Source organism: Tachypleus tridentatus, chromosome 2, assembly GCF_004210375.1.
Source record: "Tachypleus tridentatus isolate NWPU-2018 chromosome 2, ASM421037v1, whole genome shotgun sequence".
Taxonomy (NCBI): Eukaryota; Metazoa; Arthropoda; class Merostomata; order Xiphosura; family Limulidae; genus Tachypleus; species Tachypleus tridentatus.
Genome location: NC_134826.1, coordinates 15,153,663 through 15,173,503, shown reverse-complemented (window position 1 = coordinate 15,173,503; position 19,841 = coordinate 15,153,663). Strand labels below are relative to the sequence as shown.

General features: G+C 31.9%; 1 protein-coding gene and 1 pseudogene across 2 annotated transcripts in view; both read right to left on the bottom strand.

Annotated features, from left to right (window-relative positions):
• LOC143236801 (sodium channel protein para-like) overlaps positions 1–18,311 on the bottom strand; it is a 47,127-nt pseudogene extending 28,816 nt beyond the window's left edge. The window contains exons 1-6 of the transcript XR_013019756.1: positions 18,048–18,311; positions 11,140–11,313; positions 9,858–9,914; positions 3,121–3,312; positions 2,378–2,539; positions 622–817 (exon numbers count right to left, since the gene is read on the bottom strand). The product of XR_013019756.1 is annotated as a sodium channel protein para-like (transcript). The remainder of the gene's footprint in view (positions 1–621; positions 818–2,377; positions 2,540–3,120; positions 3,313–9,857; positions 9,915–11,139; positions 11,314–18,047) is intronic.
• LOC143244010 (basigin-like) overlaps positions 1–19,841 on the bottom strand; it is a 428,663-nt gene that overhangs the window by 315,662 nt on the left and 93,160 nt on the right. The window lies entirely within an intron of this gene.

Below are 19,841 nucleotides of genomic sequence, written 5' to 3'. Positions count from 1 at the left end.
TTGAATAATGTTAAGTTACAATTATCTAGGTAAACATGACCACTTGAATAATGTTAAGTTACAATTATCTAGGTAAACATGACCACTTGAATAATGTTAAGTGACTAATAACTCAAATTTCTAAAGACACACTTTAAGAGTTTAATAATACATTAATATGTAGCTTACCTTATTAATTTCAGAAAAGCAACTAACCTGGTTAATTATTGATAAAACATTGATATGTAGTTTAATAATAACATTGATTGATAAGAGTTTAATGCTTAGCTTACCTTATTAATTTCAGATAAGCAACTAACCTGGTTAATTATTGATAAGAGTTTAATAATACATTGGTATGTAGCTTACCCTATTAATTTCAGGTAAGCAACTAACCTGGTTAATTATTGGTAAGAGTTTAATAATACATTGATATGTTGCTTACCTTATGTTTAATTTGATGTGTGTACCTTAACTTGTTTACTTAGAAGATCTAATGTGTCACATTATTTTAAATGTGATAATTAGCCTGATAGATTTAGATATTTTACTTAGTTTTAGTGATGTAACTTACCTGGTTAGCTTTACTCATTAGATCTTATTAAAGTATTTAAAAAACAAAATTTTGTGTACAGATCCTACCAAAACCTCGAATAGCAATCTCCACTCCTTCTGTAACCATGACATCTAGCTCTGTGTGTTCCTTAGGAGATTTCTTTTTCCTCATAGGAATGTTTCCATCAACCATCATGTCTCCAACTGGAGGATGGTCTTCCATGTCATCCCGATGATTTGGAGTCTGGTCTCCAATTTGGTTTCTTGCTTTAGGTTTTATGCTCTGTCCAAAGAAGTAGAAAAATGTAATGTTCTTAACTAAATATACTATACAGCTTGTCAGTCTACTAATTACACAGAAAAATGTAATGTTCTTAACTAGATATACTGTACAGCTTGTCAGTGTACTAATTACACAGAAAAATGTAATGTTCTTAACTAGATATACTATACAGCTTGTCAGTGTACTAACTACACAGAAAAATGTAATGTTCTTAACTAGATATACTATACAGCTTGTCAGTGTACTAATTACACAGAAAAATGTAATGTTCTTAACTAGATATACTATACAGCTTGTCAGTGTAATAATTACACAGAAAAATGTAATGTTCTTAACTAGATATACTATACAGCTTGTCAGTGTAATAATTACACAGAAAAATGTAATGTTCTTAACTAGATATACTATACAGCTTGTCAGTGTACTAATTACACAGAAAAATGTAATGTTCTTAACTAGATATACTATACAGCTTGTAAGTGTAATAATTACACAGAAAAATGTAATGTTCTTAACTAGATATACTATACAGCTTGTCAGTGTACTAATTACACAGAAAAATGTAATGTTCTTAACTAGATATACTATACAGCTTGTCAGTGTAATAATTACACAGAAAAATGTAATGTTCTTAACTAGATATACTATACAGCTTGTCAGTGTACTAATTACACAGAAAAATGTAATGTTCTTAACTAGATATACTATACAGCTTGTCAGTGTAATAATTACACAGTACTAATTACACAGAAAAATGTAATGTTCTTAACTAGATATACTATACAGCTTGTCAGTGTACTAATTACACAGAAAAATGTAATGTTCTTAACTAGATATACTATACAGCTTGTCAGTGTACTAATTACACAGAAAAATGTAATGTTCTTAACTAGATATACTATACAGCTTGTCAGTGTACTAATTACACAGAAAAATGTAATGTTCTTAACTAGATATACTGTACAGCTTGTCAGTGTACTAATTACACAGAAAAATGTAATGTTCTTAACTAGATATACTGTACAGCTTGTCAGTGTGCTAATTACACAGCAAAATCAAATTCATGAAACTTACTTTCATCATGCACATGTATATATATACACATACATACAAACGTACACATACTGATAACTGACTAATGTTACACGACGGTGCTAATAACTCAATGAATCAAATTCATTTTCATTGTATGTATATATATATATATATATATATTGATAACTGACTACCATTAGAGTATCCACATGTAAAAGAAGAATGTATTTCACCCAGTCAAATGATTTAGAAATACAATACTTTCAAATATAAAAGAATGCTAGATTTTAGATATTACAGGCAAAACATTATTTTGATAGAGAAATACCTTGAGAAGTTTGAGATTAGATTTCAGCAATTCAGTTGTTCTAGAAATACCAGTTTGAGAATACTTTGCAATTCAGTTGTTCTAGAAATACCTTGAGAAGTTTGAGAATATTAGATTTCAGCAATTCAGTTGTTCTAGAAATACCTTGAGAAGTTTGAGAATATTAGATTTCAGCAATTCAGTTGTTCTAGAAATACCTTGAGAAGTTTGAGAATATTAGATTTCAGCCATGCAGATGCTCTAGAAAATCTATTGAAGGCTTCCTGCAGCCCCTGAGTGTCGCGGCTCTCTGACGATGGTGCTGACAAGTTGGATGCTCCAAAGGAAGAGAGCAACAAGGCAAGAAAAAGGTTGAGCACCTAAGTAAGTGTGGATAAAAATAAGTAGAGTTGTCATTGACAAATCACAGAGAGAATCTATGGTTTAGCTGACCACGATAGACATATTTAGCATCTTATGTATACAAAATTTTAAAATTCAACTCAGACTGAGTATGTAAAAGACAAAAATATAAGCTAAAGTCATTATTCTACATCATGACACACTTTACATAATGTAGATAAATTATTCCAAGTAAAGGTAAATGCAGTGACAGACACAACTAATGAAATTGAAGACAAATAAAAATAATTACACTGAACAGATGTGTACAGAGCTAAACAAGAAACTGTCCAGTAGCAGTTTGTGGACAATAAAATTGCTCATAAGGATCTATTAGAGAGATTAAAATGGCTGTTGAACTTTAAAAGTTGGAGTGAGTGAGTACCGTTTCTTCTATATAGATAGATCGATAGAATACATTACATTTTTAAAGAAACTTGTATCATGGAAGATAGCAATACAGTGGTAAAAAAATGATAACAATGACCATTCTAGTGGCAGACTGACTCTAATCAATCTTTAACTGTCTATAATAACAAAAATTCTGAAGATAACTTACCACTAGGTTACCAATGACTACAGTTGCTAAGAAGAAAGGAATGCATGACCACCCAGACACTAGCATACAATCCCACATGGACTCAATCCATTCTCCACACAGGACTCTGAATACAATCATGAAAGAATGCATAAAGTCCTGAAAGTTCCAACGTGGCACCTGTCCATCAGGAAACCTGTGTATCATGGACAAAAAACATATAATGTTTCAATAATTCTTAGCAGTGCATGAATTGAGTAGCCAATCCCATTGTAAAATATCATCCATGTTGAAATATTACTTCATTGAGTAAACTGGACTCAATAAAGACACAAGTGGACAGCTACTATTGTACTGGTTATCTTTGAACCATATAACATCTTCATCAAATATTAGCAGAGATGCCAACTATTTCAAATGACTGAGCGTAATGATTGTAGACAGAGCCCTTGATCATTTGTGGCTACTAGGCCTGACCAATGTCTCTAAACTGTTTATTATTATATTATTATTATAACTATTATTATTTACTACTGCTATAGATTGCTCATTTATAACTGTGTTTTGTGTATTTAATAAATGAATTTTAAAAAATTCTTTTGAATTTATGTCTTTTATTTAGTTCCGAGTGACAAACATACTGGTAAAACAACATTGAACATGCACAAACAGTAAGTAGAAGAAGCCTTTGTGTAAGGACTAGTTTATATCATGTTTATGATGCTTATTGTAATAGTTTTGTAGCTGTTGCATCCTTTGCTTTCATGAGAATGTCTCTGGATGGTTGGGAGTTATAACAACATTGGGAGTTATAACAGTCAAACATCCATTTGACTGCATACACATCTTGTGTGTTATAATACTGCTCAAAACTGGTCTGAACTTGCTTTTGTTTTTAGTCACTAAACTAAATATCCTTTCACTGTCAGCATTAGAATGGAAGATTGTAAGAATTCTAAGCATAACCATACACAGAATGTCATACTTCTGGTTACCATTTCCATCCTTAACTGTAGACAGCTGAACCCAAAACTTGTCAACATTCAACTGAAGAACAGTTTCTGAGAAAGTATCAATTTGATAGTTCAAATATTGCTTTACCAACTTTTCAATAGTGTCATGCTCATGTATATTGACAAGGACAGGATACCTGCTGTGAAGAAGTGCAGAGAAGAGGAATCTTTGCCAACTTTCAGTTTTGGATCAGAAACCTCTGCATGAATCAGAAGTTCATCATTTAGAGGGAAATGTTTCATCATGTAATTTATAGCTGCAATATAGTATTTCTTGACACTGGTGTAGAAGCTGATCAGGTCAGGTCCTTTTCATATTTAACAATGTATTCCTTGGCAGCATTTCCAATAGAAACTACCTCATCAGATTTGCGTAAGGATTCATTGTTGTAGTCAAGTTCAATGATGTTGCCTTCAAGATATTCTGGCTTGATGTATCTGACAATTATATTTTTAACTTGTATAATCAGAGTTCTATGCATAATGTGTATGCAATGTTCTTCTCTTTGCAATATCAAATTGGTTTGCTCAAATAGAGGAATTGCAGTGTGAAGAAAAAGACAAAATAACAAGTTCATTTTGTTGTCCAAGAAAACTGTTAACTTATCTAACTTGCTCTGTACATAACTTTTCTTGGTTACTTTCTTGCTAGCTTTCATTTACTTCTCTTTTTTCATTGATTGTCTCTTCTTTAGTTCAAGGTCAATAAACATATATTGAGTTACATCAAATGTTTCATTTTGTGTGCTTTTGGAGACTGTTGTCTCGTGTCCCTGTGTGGCTGAGAGGATATCCTGACTGTTAAAGTCTTGCTGCCTAACTGAGCTGCACGTTTAGATCCTTTTGAATCTAGTTTTTTCTTTTCACAGTGAAAATACTTCTTCAATGGCTTCCACATGTTCAATATTCTATTGAGGCACACTCCAAGTGATAGCCAACAAGTTGTAGAATTTTTCTTGTTTCTTTGTCATACAATCCTTGAAACTCTTTGAAATGTTGTTTACTGCTAGCACTTTTGTCCATTAAATAGTAGATATCTATCAATATATCAGAAACTGGGCAGGGCAGTTCTCTGGAAGCTTGCTGGGCAGCAATATTTATAAGATGGCAGGCACTGCCCATGAAGTAAATGCTAGGCTGTTGTCTTGAGATGTGTCCCATCACACCTTTACCTATACCAGACATAACTGAGGCATTGTCTGAAGAAAAACTAAGACAGTTTTCCCATGGAATTTTCCTCTTTGTTATTTCGTGGTCCAAAGGCTTGAAAATATTCTCTTCCGTTGAAGCTTCTTTCCATTCCACCATTGTCAAAAGAGAACAAACAATTTTTCCAAGCAAAGGGTCAAGATATCGTACAACCACTGGATAGTTTTGAGTCATCCATGTTTGTGGATCCATCTATGGCTAAACTGTAAACACTGTTAGTAAGTATGCTTGAAATCATTTTGTCATCTTCACAACCCAACATTTGTACAATGGCTGTAGTTTTGGTTCTAGCACAGCCATATTTTTTTGCTACATCAGTCTGGGAACATTTTTCTGAATAGATGTCCTGCATGATCGGCTACAGCTAGGGGTAAATTATGAGCAATGATGAAATGCGTAAACATGACTTCTGCATTTATGGTTTCATACTCTGAGTTCTTACTCATAAATGTCGTTATCTGCATCATGTTTGTCTTTACCTCAGCTTTTTGTTGGTGAGATGCCAATTTTGTATGTCTGGAACAATCGTTTATCCCGCCATGCCCCACAGAAAAATCGATGTGACAAACTGTACAAAACACATGACTGTCACTGACTTTTGATGCAATGACCAGATAGTTTGCACCATACTCTTTTCTAATTTGCCAGATTTGTGTGAAACAAGACAATCTGGTGAAAGAGGCTTCTTTTTTTCCATCTTGTGAACAATCGCATTGGTGTTTCTATGCTGCTTAGAAAACGAGAAATACCCATCTATGCAAGAGCTGATTGGCTGATAAGCATTGATGACGTAACTATGGATTCCCCCAAGTACCCAGTATGGAGAAGTACTGCACTCAAACTATTGGTAGACATCAGAGATACAAATATTTTTTATTATTTCAAACACAAACATGATTATCACAAGTAGCCATTTTGACTATGTCTTTTATTTATTATCAAAATTTATTTGTATCTCACTAGAAATTTTCTTTTCACCCCTTTCAAGCCCTGGAGGAACAATTTATCACTTAATATATAATAATTTGGGAGTTGCAACAAGTTGTAATATTTGTCTGTATGAGTGTATAGTCGTAATGTATACACTAAAATTGTAATGATTACGCTCAAATCGTAATGGTTGGCATCTCTGTATTAGTACAGTTGGTTTATTATATATAAATTTGTAACTAGAATCGATAAATCAGATAACTGAATTAACAGTACATTTACGCATCAGACAACAAATATAATATATACTTTGTCAAGAAGGTTCACTCTGAGTACTGCTAGTGTTGCATGTATTGCAACATATCCTATTATATATATAGCTGTGATCCACAAAACACTTGCAGTAGTGTTAATGCCCTTTGTTTAAATTTTCCCTCACTATATCATTTTCATGGATGCCGTTTAAGCTATGTTTTGTTACAGGCATTAAGTGTTTACAAGATCAGAGAAACAAACTCACACAGATGTAACTTTACTAAAACTACACAAAGTAATGGTATCTATAACAGTGTACAAAATATGAATCAGTTATGAACATTCAGAGTATAACATGGTGTTACAACTTGAAACAAAACGACTTAGGTACCTGATGATACCTGTCAAGTGAAAAATAAAAAATGCACAATTAAAAAAGCCATACTTATACAAGAACTCAAGCCCAAAATAAACCAATACAAAGGAACACTTTTATACCTATATTAATAAATATAATCAAAATCTAAGTATGTCCTCTACATTCCTACACTCAGTTACACAACCCCCTTCAAATATGTGGTCAGCTATCGGTCAGTTACCTCTTTCTTTCTTTGTGAACCTGACAATGACCGAAGAAGGTCAAAATGTTGTTCACTCTTCTACGTAAAAAATTTTCTCAACCCATACCAGCCATTTTTACATATATATTTTCTCTACAAGTAGGTTTTCTCATCATCACGGATGGTCATTATAAAGAAAGTTTTTGTGAAATGTACAATTGTCTTTGTTTCTTTTTTTATTTTGTAATTATAGAGTTTTGTCAAGTACCAATGGTTTTAACTATCAATTATATAAATATATCAAAAGAATTTTAAAAGTAATGTTATAAGAAAAACAACATACTATTATAAACATTAAATTCAACATTGAATCATAATGACTAGGTGTGTTTGGATTTTATGGATGATAACGTATATTTCTATAAAGTATGAAAGTAGAAACTAATTTTTAATGTCATAGCATAGCTCTCTTTAAACTAAAGTTAGAAAATTTAGTGTAGGTTAACTGAAGAATAATCAGACTTTGAAAAAACAATATTCTATGTTCTGGCTACCTGTAAATTGTGTCTTTTACGGTGAATCATGTTCCACAATTATTCACTGACACTGCAATTAAAAGGAGATCAAACCATACATCTTGACAAACTTTTCACTCGACATGGGCATTATTGTCCAGCATCACAATTACAAATGTTAAGATACAAACACCCACTGGAACTGCATAAGAGATTTTACAGGTCTAGCAGGATTGCTGTGTTTCCAGTTTCTTAGTCACTCTGCTTATTAAAACAACCCTTGAATTGAAAATGTGGATAGAACTTTCATCTCATGGTTTGTTAACTCCCTTTTTGTTATAGTTCTAGCATTACTAGGGTCAGAATATTCTTTTTCATAAATGAGCATTGTTTTATTATTCTGTAGTGAACATGTTTCTCCAGGTCAGCTTAGTGTGTAACGTAGACCGTTACTGTCCTTAATGTCTGCTGTGCAAGTTCCTCAAAATGTTGTGTTATTTGGTTCTACATAGTTTAAAACATTGTGCTTTATCAATACCTTGCCTCAGCCATAAGTTTACCTGGGATATATTATACATTTGAATTCATCATAAGTTAAACACAATTTACCTCTAAGTAAAGATATACAAATTATTTAATTGATGTTGTACATATAGGTGTATAGAAAACATTTTAATACAAGAAAAAATACATTATAACACCAAATTGTTGTTATTATTTAATATAAGAACTTATTACTTAAACCTCATGAAGCTTTGTACTGTCTATTACAGTTTGTATTTAAGTGGAAAGGTCCTGATGAAGCTGCAAAGTGAAACATTGAGTGTATAATTAAATCAAAACAACAAGTTTGTATATTTCTAAGATATACAAATTGTACTTTAGCCTCTTTCAAAGTGTGGTTAACTCTTTGTTCTGAGGTTTGACAGTTTATTTTTAACAATGGAATCTTGAAATGACTCATATTCAGAAAAGTCTCCAGGAATACAAGAATTTAATGAATTAAAGTAGTTCAATGGATTGCCATGAAAAATTCCTTACTTTTTAGAGCTTAGTTTTCTAAGAAGGTTTTAAGATATGTAATTTTATTGAAATAATGTTACACTGTATGTGCTTTTACCATAAGAGAGGTAACATAATATTGTCACAGAAAAGTTATTTTATATATATTTTTCACATAAGAAGTTACAGTGCATGTGGTATTGCTATAATAAAGTTACAGTGCATGTTGTTTTGCCTTTAGACAGCTAATCTGTAAGAAGTTTCACCCTTGAAAGTTACAATAACGTAGATTTGCCATAAAAAATTGTAGTATATTTGAATTTCACAAGAAAAAACACATTCTACATAGTTTTTGTTATAAAAACAAATGGGAATCCTCAGTAGCTGCTTCACTTAAAATTCTTGTAGGCAAGATTAGGGTAAATTAATCTATGAGACTGTTTTTTCTTTTATTAGCTATGTTTTGTACTCCAGCAATACTCAGTATAGGGTGGGTGTGCACACCCAATTCAATTTTATTTATCATTAGAATTTTTACCAGCTTACCCTCAAATTGAAATTATTTAAGAAAAGATTAGAATAAATTAATCTATGACACCTTGAGCATGGTTAAATATATCAATTCTGAGTCCAAATCTATAATTAGATCTCAAATTTGTCAACAGAGAACAGAACTATCATCTAAAAGGTCTGTACTTAAAAAACAAAATGGAGCTATTCTAAGAGTCTCATTAATATTGTATTATATTGTATGTTTTTAATGATTAGTATATTATTTATGAAACTTTCTGTTTTCCTCAGCTGGTTTCTTACTTGTTATTAAAATAATTCTTGTATCATTATATGTAATGTAAACTAACAATACATTTGTTGTATGTTATATAGCTAATAATAAATCCCTTGTATCATTATACATAATGCAAACTAACAATACATTTGTTGTATTATTATACATAAGCTGTTCTAAAATAAAATCAGGGTTCGATCAGCAGATAGCCCCAGGTGGCTTTGTATAAGAAAACACACACATTTTTATACAGCTGATAATAAATTGCTTGTGTCATTATACATAATGTAAACTAACAATACATTTGTTGTATTATTATATAGCTGATAATAAATTGCTTGTATCATTATACATAATGTAAACTAACAATACATTTGTTGTATTATTGTATAGCTGATAATAAATTGCTTGTGTCATTATACATAATGTAAACTAACAATAATTTTTGTGCTAATGTTAAAAAATTGATTTCTAAAAGGAGAATTACTTTAGATATCAACAAATTCAAGGTAGGCCATGATTTGGCTAGTTTGAATACTCGAAGCTGAAAATATTATGAATAATTTTTTTAGGGTCCTATACAAGAATGGAAAATATATAAATGATAAATTATGAAAAAACACAACATTTATTTAGTAAGAAAAACTCTGATTCCTTGGTACAACAATCTGTAAAAAGAAGCTTATTCAGAAATATGATCTTGTTATTTAATGATATATCACTATTCTGTACAGACAAACAAAAGTAAGGGTAAATATTTCAATATACTGGTATAATAAATTTTCAAAATTTTATAAAGACAAGTAGGGATCAATATATAGGGATACATGGAAAGTTTTAAGGTAGAAAAATTTGAAGTAAGAAATCTTGTTTGTTTTTAATATTTTGCAAAGCTACATGAAGAATATCTGTGTTAATCATTCTGAACTTAGTAACGAAAGACTACAGGGAAGACAGCTAGTCATCACCACTTACTGACATCTATGGGGCTACATTTTAACCAACAAACAGTGGATTTGACTGTCACATTTTAATGCTCCCATGGCTGAAAGGGCAAGGATGTTTGATGGAATCATGATTTAAACCTGTGACCTGTGATAAATATGTATATATTTATCTCTAATTGTCTTTATAAAATGAAATGTTTTTATTACACTTGTTTCTTTTTTTTTCAATCTATATTTTTGTGTGCTAGCAATAACAAACATGTGGCTTGTGTATACCCAATTTGATTTTACTTATCAGGATCTCTACCAACCTACCCTCAAATTTAATTATAAGCTCAAAGTAGTGCATCACTGTTCCAAATGTTTAACTTTTGATAATGGGACCCAGCAGTAGAAGTTCCAAGTGAGAAGAAAAGTGATAAAATTCATTGTTTCCTGTATGCTTGTCTGGAAAAGTCACTTACTAAGATGAAATTCATTCAAATATGTAAATCTTGAAGTACTTCATAAACATGAATGTAGTGATTTATACAGCTTTCTAAGTACAATCACCTTCTGTTTTATTTAGCTAACAATGTGAAATAGTCACTATTAATATTCAGATATATTAAGGGTGGTTGGTTTTAAAGGACAATTTTTATGGTCACCATTTTGCTTCCTTTTGATTCCTGCTATTAAGTACTACTGTATTTAATTTTTTAAATATAATTTAGTCATAATGATAAAACTGACAAAACTCAATAATGTCAAATAGTTTCCTAGGTATCTCAGAGTGAAAAATATACCAAAGTAATACAATCCTAAAGAACATCTTCTACTTACCAATCTAAATGACCGTAGCACTGACAACCCTTGAACACCAGATAAGGTTAGTTCCAACAAGGACAGAGCAACAATTATGAAATCAAATATATTCCATCCTTCCTTAAAGTAATTCTTTGGACTCATTGCCATCAGTTTCATACAAGCTTCTACTGCAAAAGTTGCAGTAAAGAACTGGAAAGAAATAAGTAGCATCAGGAGAACTAACCACTTTTAGAATAAAATATCAACAGTTACAAGGTTAAAAGTATCTGAATTTAGTCTTAACTTTAAATAAAGACAGTAGATTCAGTACTTTGGTATGACTTATCAAATTATCTCACTTTCATTCCGTATGATACATGATAAAATTGTACAGAAACATTTTTACAAACCTGAATTATAAAAGATCAAGAAAGTTGGTTATATAGGAAGTTAAAAAAAAAAGAAGAATATATGAAGAAAGTTGGTTAAAATTGTAAAAATTAACAGTAAGTATTTAAAGGTAAACAAAAAGTTAGGATGGATGTTGGATGTTTGATGGATGATAAAGGAAGGCTTGCATTTGATTATTATGAGATGGCTGAGTTATTAAACTTTAGGACCCTTGAGGGATGATAAAGGAAGGCTTACATCTGACTATTATGAGATGGCTTAGTTATTAAACTTTAGGACTCTTGAGGGATGATAAAGGAAGGCTTACATCTGACTATTATGAGATGGATGAGTTATTAAACTTTAGGACTCTTGAGGGATGATAAAGGAAGGCTTACATCTGACTATTATGAGATGGCTTAGTTATTAAACTTTAGGACTCTTGAGGGATGATAAAGGAAGGCTTATATCTGACTATTATGAGATGGCTTAGTTATTAAACTTTAGGACTCTTGAGGGATGATAAAGGAAGGCTTACATCTGACTATTATGAGATGGCTTAGTTATTAAACTTTAGGACTCTTGAGGGATGATAAAGGAAGGCTTACATCTGACTATTATGAGATGGCTTAGTTATTAAACTTTAGGACTCTTGAGGGATGATAAAGGAAGGCTTACATCTGACTATTATGAGATGGCTTAGTTATTAAACTTTAGGACTCTTGAGGGATGATAAAGGAAGGCTTATATCTGACTATTATGAGATGGCTGAGTTATTAAACTTTCTTCTTATTTTAGTAATGAAGATTTAAGTAATATTCCTCATCCTGAACAGTTAAAAGATAAAAACAAAATCAGTCAATATGACTGCATTAAAATTGGGAAGTTTATAAAATAAGGCTTCTGGGACAGAAAATATTTTCCCAGAAATCTTGAAGGAGGTTAAGGACTGGAAAAGTGATCCATTTGCTGTATAAATCCTTGAATAGTGGGCAAAAGAATTGGAATTCAGCTGACTCCTATCTTCAAGGAATGTAATACAAACGTTCCCAGTAGTTATAGGCCTATTAGTCTTATGTCAATTGTGGGAAAAGTTTTATAAAGTCTAATGCAAGATTCTTTTCAAAGTTATTTAAGTGATGCAAAATCTTGCCTTACAAATCTTTTGAGATTCTTTGAGAAGGTTACTGCTTATGTAGATGAGCATAAGGGTGTGGATTTGGTGTATCTGGATTTTAGAAAGCATTTGACATGACATATAAAAGCCTTATAAAAGAAATTATCTCTTTAGATTTGGGGAATACCTTCACTAATTGGATAGAAGAGTGGCTGGATGGAAGAAAGCAGAGGGTTGTTATAAATGGAGTTCAGTCAAACTGGATTTATGTCATGAGTGGGGTACCTCATTGCTCAGTTTTAGGACCTTTGCCCTTTTAGACTTACATCAATGACACAGAATGGAATGGTCAATAAATTACTTAAAATTTGAAGACATTAAGATTTTGGGTGCTGCTAGCTGTGAAGAGGATGTTGCTGATTTACAAATAGATTTAGATCATTTAGGAAGTTGGATAAATAAAGGGCAGATGGTTTTAATTATGATAAATGCAAGATAATGCATGTGGGTTATCATAATTTAAACTTTAAATATAATTTGGATGTAAATAACAATAAAAAAAAAAGGATCTTGGAGTAATGGCTGATCAGTTTAAGCCATCCAAGCAGTGTGCTGTTGTTAGTGGTAGGACAAATAGCATTTTAGATTGTATCTATGGAAATACTGAATACAAGTTTAAAGAGGTTATAATTTCATTGTGTAGATCACTGGTTAGGCCACAGTTGGAGTATTGTGTTCAGTCTTGGGCTCCTTACTTTAGGAAGGATATTGAATTGTTAGAAGGGATTCAGAGGTTTACTTTAATGGTACCTGGGATGGAGGGGTTGCCATATGAGGAGAGATTAACATTTTTGAAATTTTCTCTTACAAGGATCTGATTGAAGTGTTGATAATTGTAAATGGAATTTAAAATGTTGGCAAATCATCTTTTTCCATATTTAATGGTCAAACAGTAGGACTAGGGGCACAATTATAAATTTTGACAGGGTAAGAATCATCAGCTAAGAGTTTTATTTTATGAATAAGATGGTTAGCCTCTGGAATGAATTGCTTTTAGATGTTGTGGAGGCATAAATTTAAGTGATTTTATGAGAAGCCTTGATAATTATATGAATGATAAAGGCTGATTTTAAGACTTTTAATTTTTATTTTTTAAAATTAAAATTGTTTTAGTTTAGAGGATGGGACAGCTGAGATGAACCAATGCCCCTTGTTGTCCCTAAATATTATGTTAGATTAATCAGTCTTAGATTTAATGATGGTTGATTCCATGTTTTGCCATAACTTATCAAATGATTTTATTTTCATTCTGTAAATTGTATGACAAAATTATATATAAAAATGTAATTCATACAAATATAAGGGATATTTTTATGAGCTTGTAATGAATATAAAATACAAACTATTGGGCCTTCTTTGTAACTGAAAAAAATATGGCTAATTTGTTTAAGAAAATAAGACAAGAAACGCAATTTAAATACAATTAATATCATTGATTTGACTTACTAGACATCAATTCTTTCATAGGAGTAAACTATCTTGTTTTGTGTCAAGACAGTGATCAAAATTTGTACTTATAACTGTGTATACATAATATAATTGAAAAATACAAGTTGAAAAAGTCTGATAAAATTGTACAAAATAAGATATAAATACAATAACTGAATAAAGTTAAATAAATTGTTTCTTTAAAATCTAAAACAAATCATTCATTTTTATTGTGTTCTAAATTTTCCAATAAACTTGAAAATATAACAGAATATCTAAGACTTGATTGTGTTTTCTTAAAGCATCAGTTGTGTTAGAAGACGTACACATTACCTCATAAAATCTAATTATTCATTCACTCACTTCATCTAGTTGTTGCACAGTTTCTGTCAAAAAAATAAGTAAGGATGCAACGAATAAAGAAAAAAACATCAACACTTTAATATTTCATTCAGTAAAACTTCTCTTCATCAAAGTGCAAATTCAAGAAGCTTCGAAGTGATGCAAACTGTACACAAATGTTTGTAGTTTAGTCAGATGTTCTGAAACCAATTAAGTTCAGTTTGAACTGAACATAAGTTTACTTCTCTTCAACCTTCAAGCTGCAGCTTCATAAGGATGGAAAAAAAACAGGAAGTGAAATATTTGTGTACTCAATAAGTGTATTGTTGTGTGCTTTGAAAGAAAAACAACTAAAAAAAAACAACATAACAAAACTGGAGTTTATGAAAAATAAAACTGATGTGGTAGAATAGCTTTACCTACCTAGGTATTTGTCTCGCATGATCCAGTCCTTTATACCCCACTTAAAGCCCTTTGTAATATCTAATTTGCAAGTTTCTCCACCCTTGTCAACGTGCCCTCTATTCTGATACTGTATAAAGCAGCTTGCTAAGATAGTTTAATCACTTTTTTAGACTTACACCAGCTGTTAGTGGAGAGACAAGGTGAGGGAGTGTCAGTGGAGGTAAGTATGACTGGAGATGCGTTTACAGATTAAGAAAATGTTAACTTCCAAACATACTTACCATTCACTGGCAATGTAGCTACAATCCCACAATGAGAAGGTGTAGTGGCAAGTGAGAGTATGGTGTACATAAGAAGTGTGCACCAAGATAAATGTGGTACAAAAGTGGGTTGACCACACTACATTCAGAACAGGTATGATCTGCATCCAGGACCAAGTTCCTGTATCAAGAATGGAATAGAACACAAGTAATTATTATAGGCTGGCCCCAACCTGATGGCTGAGGTTCCACAATTCAGGGTTGAAATTGAGGGGTCTTGGTACCTGTGTACCACATTGGTAGCTAGGACAATTTGGTCACAACTGCATAGATACATATACCTTTTACTGGAATTCAGCCTACAGCCTTAGATTGATACACTTCACACCATCAGAATCACAATGATAAAGTAGGCAAAGTGGAAAAACTTCATCCTCCACCAGGGTGGTGATGCACACTGGGGAGTCCAAAGAAAAGTGAACTTGGAACTGCACAATAGGTGAACCAAGTTCTGAAAATTTGTAAAAGCAAACCATTCCCATTTTATTCAATCCAATAACTTGCAGGGACAGGCAGAATCCCCTTGATATTCACTCATGATAGTCCATGAATGGCTGTCCATGGTAATATGGTAATACCATCTAGTAAGCACCTAGATTGTCTTACAGAACACCTCATTTCTACATAGCTTGTTGTACCTAGTGATAAAAATAACCAAACTGGTTGCTAGTGTGGACTTATGTTGAGAAAAGAACACCTGTTTGGGGAACACTTGCCACAGAGATGGATTCAGTGAAAGAAAGATGTAAGGGACCCTGGAAAATAAAGAGAGAAGACTGTGATAAAAGTACTCCTCTCCTTATAATTCAGCAGTTGTTGTTATTAAGAGTCACGGGTTAAGAGAAAACTCTAAGCATGTAAAGAATGTGAGAGAAAAACATTTTGAGAAGTCTAAATACCAGCCCATAAAATGTCCTCCACTGGATAAATGAAATGAGTAGAAAAAGACAAACGTTAAATCTGCTGAGATGTAACTCAGAAAATATCTCACGTGAAAAGACCAAAATGTACAAAAATGGATATTTGGAAATCCACCTCTAAAGAAATGGGGTAACATCGAGGGAAACTGAAGTATCCCAACAATTTAGACAATCATCACAATAAGAGGTAAAGTGGGCCACATAACACTTCCAGGCCTAACAAGCTGTAATATTAGATTACTATAAGCTACAGAGGAGACAATATATGGCAAAATATTTGCACAGATGGATGTATCCCCTCTCCTAGATGCCAGAGACTTAGTAAAAAAAGGACCTATCAATAAGATATAGCAGGATATAATGGGAGAGGAAAAGTCCTACAAACATGCCATCAACTCCAACTCATGTCAGCAGCAAATAATATATGTCCACCAGGAAGTGGAAAAACCAAGCCAAACAAACAGATAAAGGATAATACAGGTCTGTTGTCTATCCTGCCATGTAATTAAATAGTAATCTCCAAGCTTGAACCAGAAATGTTAGGAAGCAGGAGAAACTAAACAGTTGACCACCACCAACAACACGGAAGATGTAGAAACAAAAAAAATTTCACAAATCCAAATAATCAATTGAAGAAAAGTGGTAGGAGATGAATCCAGATCAGACTTATGAGAAACTGACTTAGTAAAAAAAAAAATGTCAAAAACAGAATCGAAATTCATTGCAGGATCAACAAAAATGTCAACTTCAGAAGCCTTAACACCCCAGTCCAAACCAATGTTTTCGTCTCTCAGTAAATAAACATATGGGCAACACTAACCAAAAATACCCTTCCCTTACCACAGAGAGACTTCAGATAACACATGAGGAGTACAGGAGGTTGGATTAGCTGGAATTCATACATGCAAATATCATCGTTTTTTTTATTAAACTGAAATCCACAAGGCAGTACAAAAATCTCAGTCCATAATGGGAAGACAAGTTACCCTTCATCAAACTAGCCCATGGCCAATGCTTTTAAGAAAAAGTGATTACACTATCTAAGTGATGTGCTTATATACAATACTAGGAGAGATAGCACGTTGATGAAGGTATAGAAATTTTCAAATATGATACTGTCAAGACCATTTAAATGGGATATAAAAGGCTGCAGCATATGAGACCAATGCTGAGATAGGGAAAGCTAGCATCAAAGAACAGCTATATTGTCAGTAAATAGTATGTTCTGTAAAAACCTAATTCAATATAAAAAATGCAAATGTTCTTGAGATAAAATCAAACAACAACATTAAAAAATAAAGGTAAAAATATTAATTATAAATTTTTAAGTCAAAAAAAGAATTACAAAATTATATAAATAGGTAAATAAATAACTTATAATAAATTAAATCCTTTATTTCTCTGTCTAAGAGTATCACGATTGAATTTATTTCAAGGTAGCGTAAGTTTCAGTGATAGTCAGACTTAAACTAAATATTAAATAAATTACAGTATTCATCAATCACACAAGTTTTGACTGAAAAGTTTCCACTTTTGAAATATTAATATTTGGGGTTTACTTGGTATATTGGCATTCCTGCTAAACAGTAAGTAACACAGCTGTTGCTAATGGGATCTTTTATTAACAAACTAGCTTAGCTAGAAACGTGAGATGGAAATTAATATTAAATGGACTTCCCACAGAATTAACAGTAACTTAAGTGGACTTCAAATATAGTCAACGTTAATTATATTTAAACAGAATTCGGAAAAAGTTAATTTTTAACTGAGTTTCATTTAGACTATATTAGTAGTACTGAAATGTGTTTCACGTAAAGATAATCTAAGTATAACTTATGTATCTTAACCAATGTTACAATACATGGGACACATGTAAATGACAGTTACATTTCTTATGCATAACAGTGTTTGGTTCTAGCAACGAAGCAAAGTGTGTGCTGCTTTTATAAGAAAATTACTTACATAGTTTCCCATTTTTAAAACGTTTTCAAAGTCATGATCCATATTATCATGGTCCATGGCCATAAAGAGGGTGTTGACAACAATGCACAAAGTTATGAAGAGCTCCATGAAGGGATCGAACACAATCAAGGAGATTAACTGTTGGAAACGAATCCAACACCAACAACAGTCCCACACACAAAAAATATCAATACACCTGAAACACTGGGCTAAACACCGATCTTTGAACTTCACTTTCACAACCTCTTCCTCTTCTTGTGCTATAAGGTAGGAGTAAATTATAAAAGAACAGAATCAATAATTATTGTAGTTGATAAAATAAAAATCTCATTAAATAAGACATTCTAAGATGGAATGAACTTTATAAAAGTTTATAGTGCTTTCACAAAACAACAAATAATACAGCTTCACTAAGACAGTATAGTGTAGAAGTCAAACTCAGTAGAGAGCACAGTAAACATGTCGCACCTGTACAAGACAGTACAGTGTAAAAGTTCAATCAAGTAAGGCAGTATAGTGTAAAAGTTCAAGCAAGTAAGGCAGTATAGTGTAAGTATCTAAAAGTAAGGCAGTAGTGTAAAAGTTCAACCAAGTACAATAATATAGTGTAAATGTTGAACCAAGTACAACAGTACAGTGTAAAAGTTCAACTAAGTACAACAGTACAGTGTAAAAGTTCAACTAAGTACAACAGTATAGTGTAAAAGTTCAACTAAGTACAACAGTATAGTGTAAAAGTTCAACCTAATACAACAGTACAGTGTAAAAGTTCAACTAAGTACAACAGTATAGTGTAAAAGTTCAACTAAGTACAACAGTACAGTGTAAAAGTTCAACCTAGTACAACAGTACAGTGTAAAAGTTCAACTAAGTACAACAGTACAGTGTTAAAGTTCAACTAAGTACAACAGTACAATGTAAATGTTCAACTAAATACAACAGTATAGTGTAAAAGTTCAACTAAGTACAACAGTATAGTGTAAAAGTTCAACTAAGTAAGACAGGCCATCAACCAATGGAAGAGCTCGAGCGAATACCTAAGATTTAGAGCAAAATAGAAAAAAATGAAATATCTGACAGCTGATCAGCCTCATTCAGAATTGTTATTTAGGATTTACAATTCTACTTTTGTTGTATATTGTCAGCTGTTTCTCTACCATAGCACCAAAATAATTATTTCACAGTGCAAGAAAATTTCTATTGTTGAGCTTTACTGTTTCAAATAATCCAGATCACACTTGTTTTACCTTAAATGTGGTATTAACAGCTGCAGTTTAGTGAAAGGTAAGTCTCAGATTCTGCACCCTAGTTCATGCGTTGATGATAACGTAGTATTTTATTTTACCAATCCTCAAGTTTAGGCGTGTTTCACATCACTTTTTATGCAAATTATTTCTTTTTAAAAGCCAGAAATTGATATTAGAGTCAGCTGTGAAATAAATATGAATTATTACTGTAAAAACTAAGCTAAATTGTTCATTTTCACATGAAATAAATCTTGAAATAAAATAGAAAGAAGAATAAATTAATCTCACGGTAAACCAGGATGTAGAAGGTAAAAAACTACTTGATTTTATAACAATAAGATGGACTATGAAAGATAAAACATTGCACAACCTTGAAAAAACAGGGCTATGAAAGATAAAACACTGTCCACCCTTGTAATAAGTGCATTATGAAAAATAAAACATTGCCAAGGGTTGCAATAATTGGAATATGAAAGATAAATCATTGTACAACCTTGGAATATGTTGGTCTATGAGAAATAAAACAATGCCTAGTCTTGAAATAACT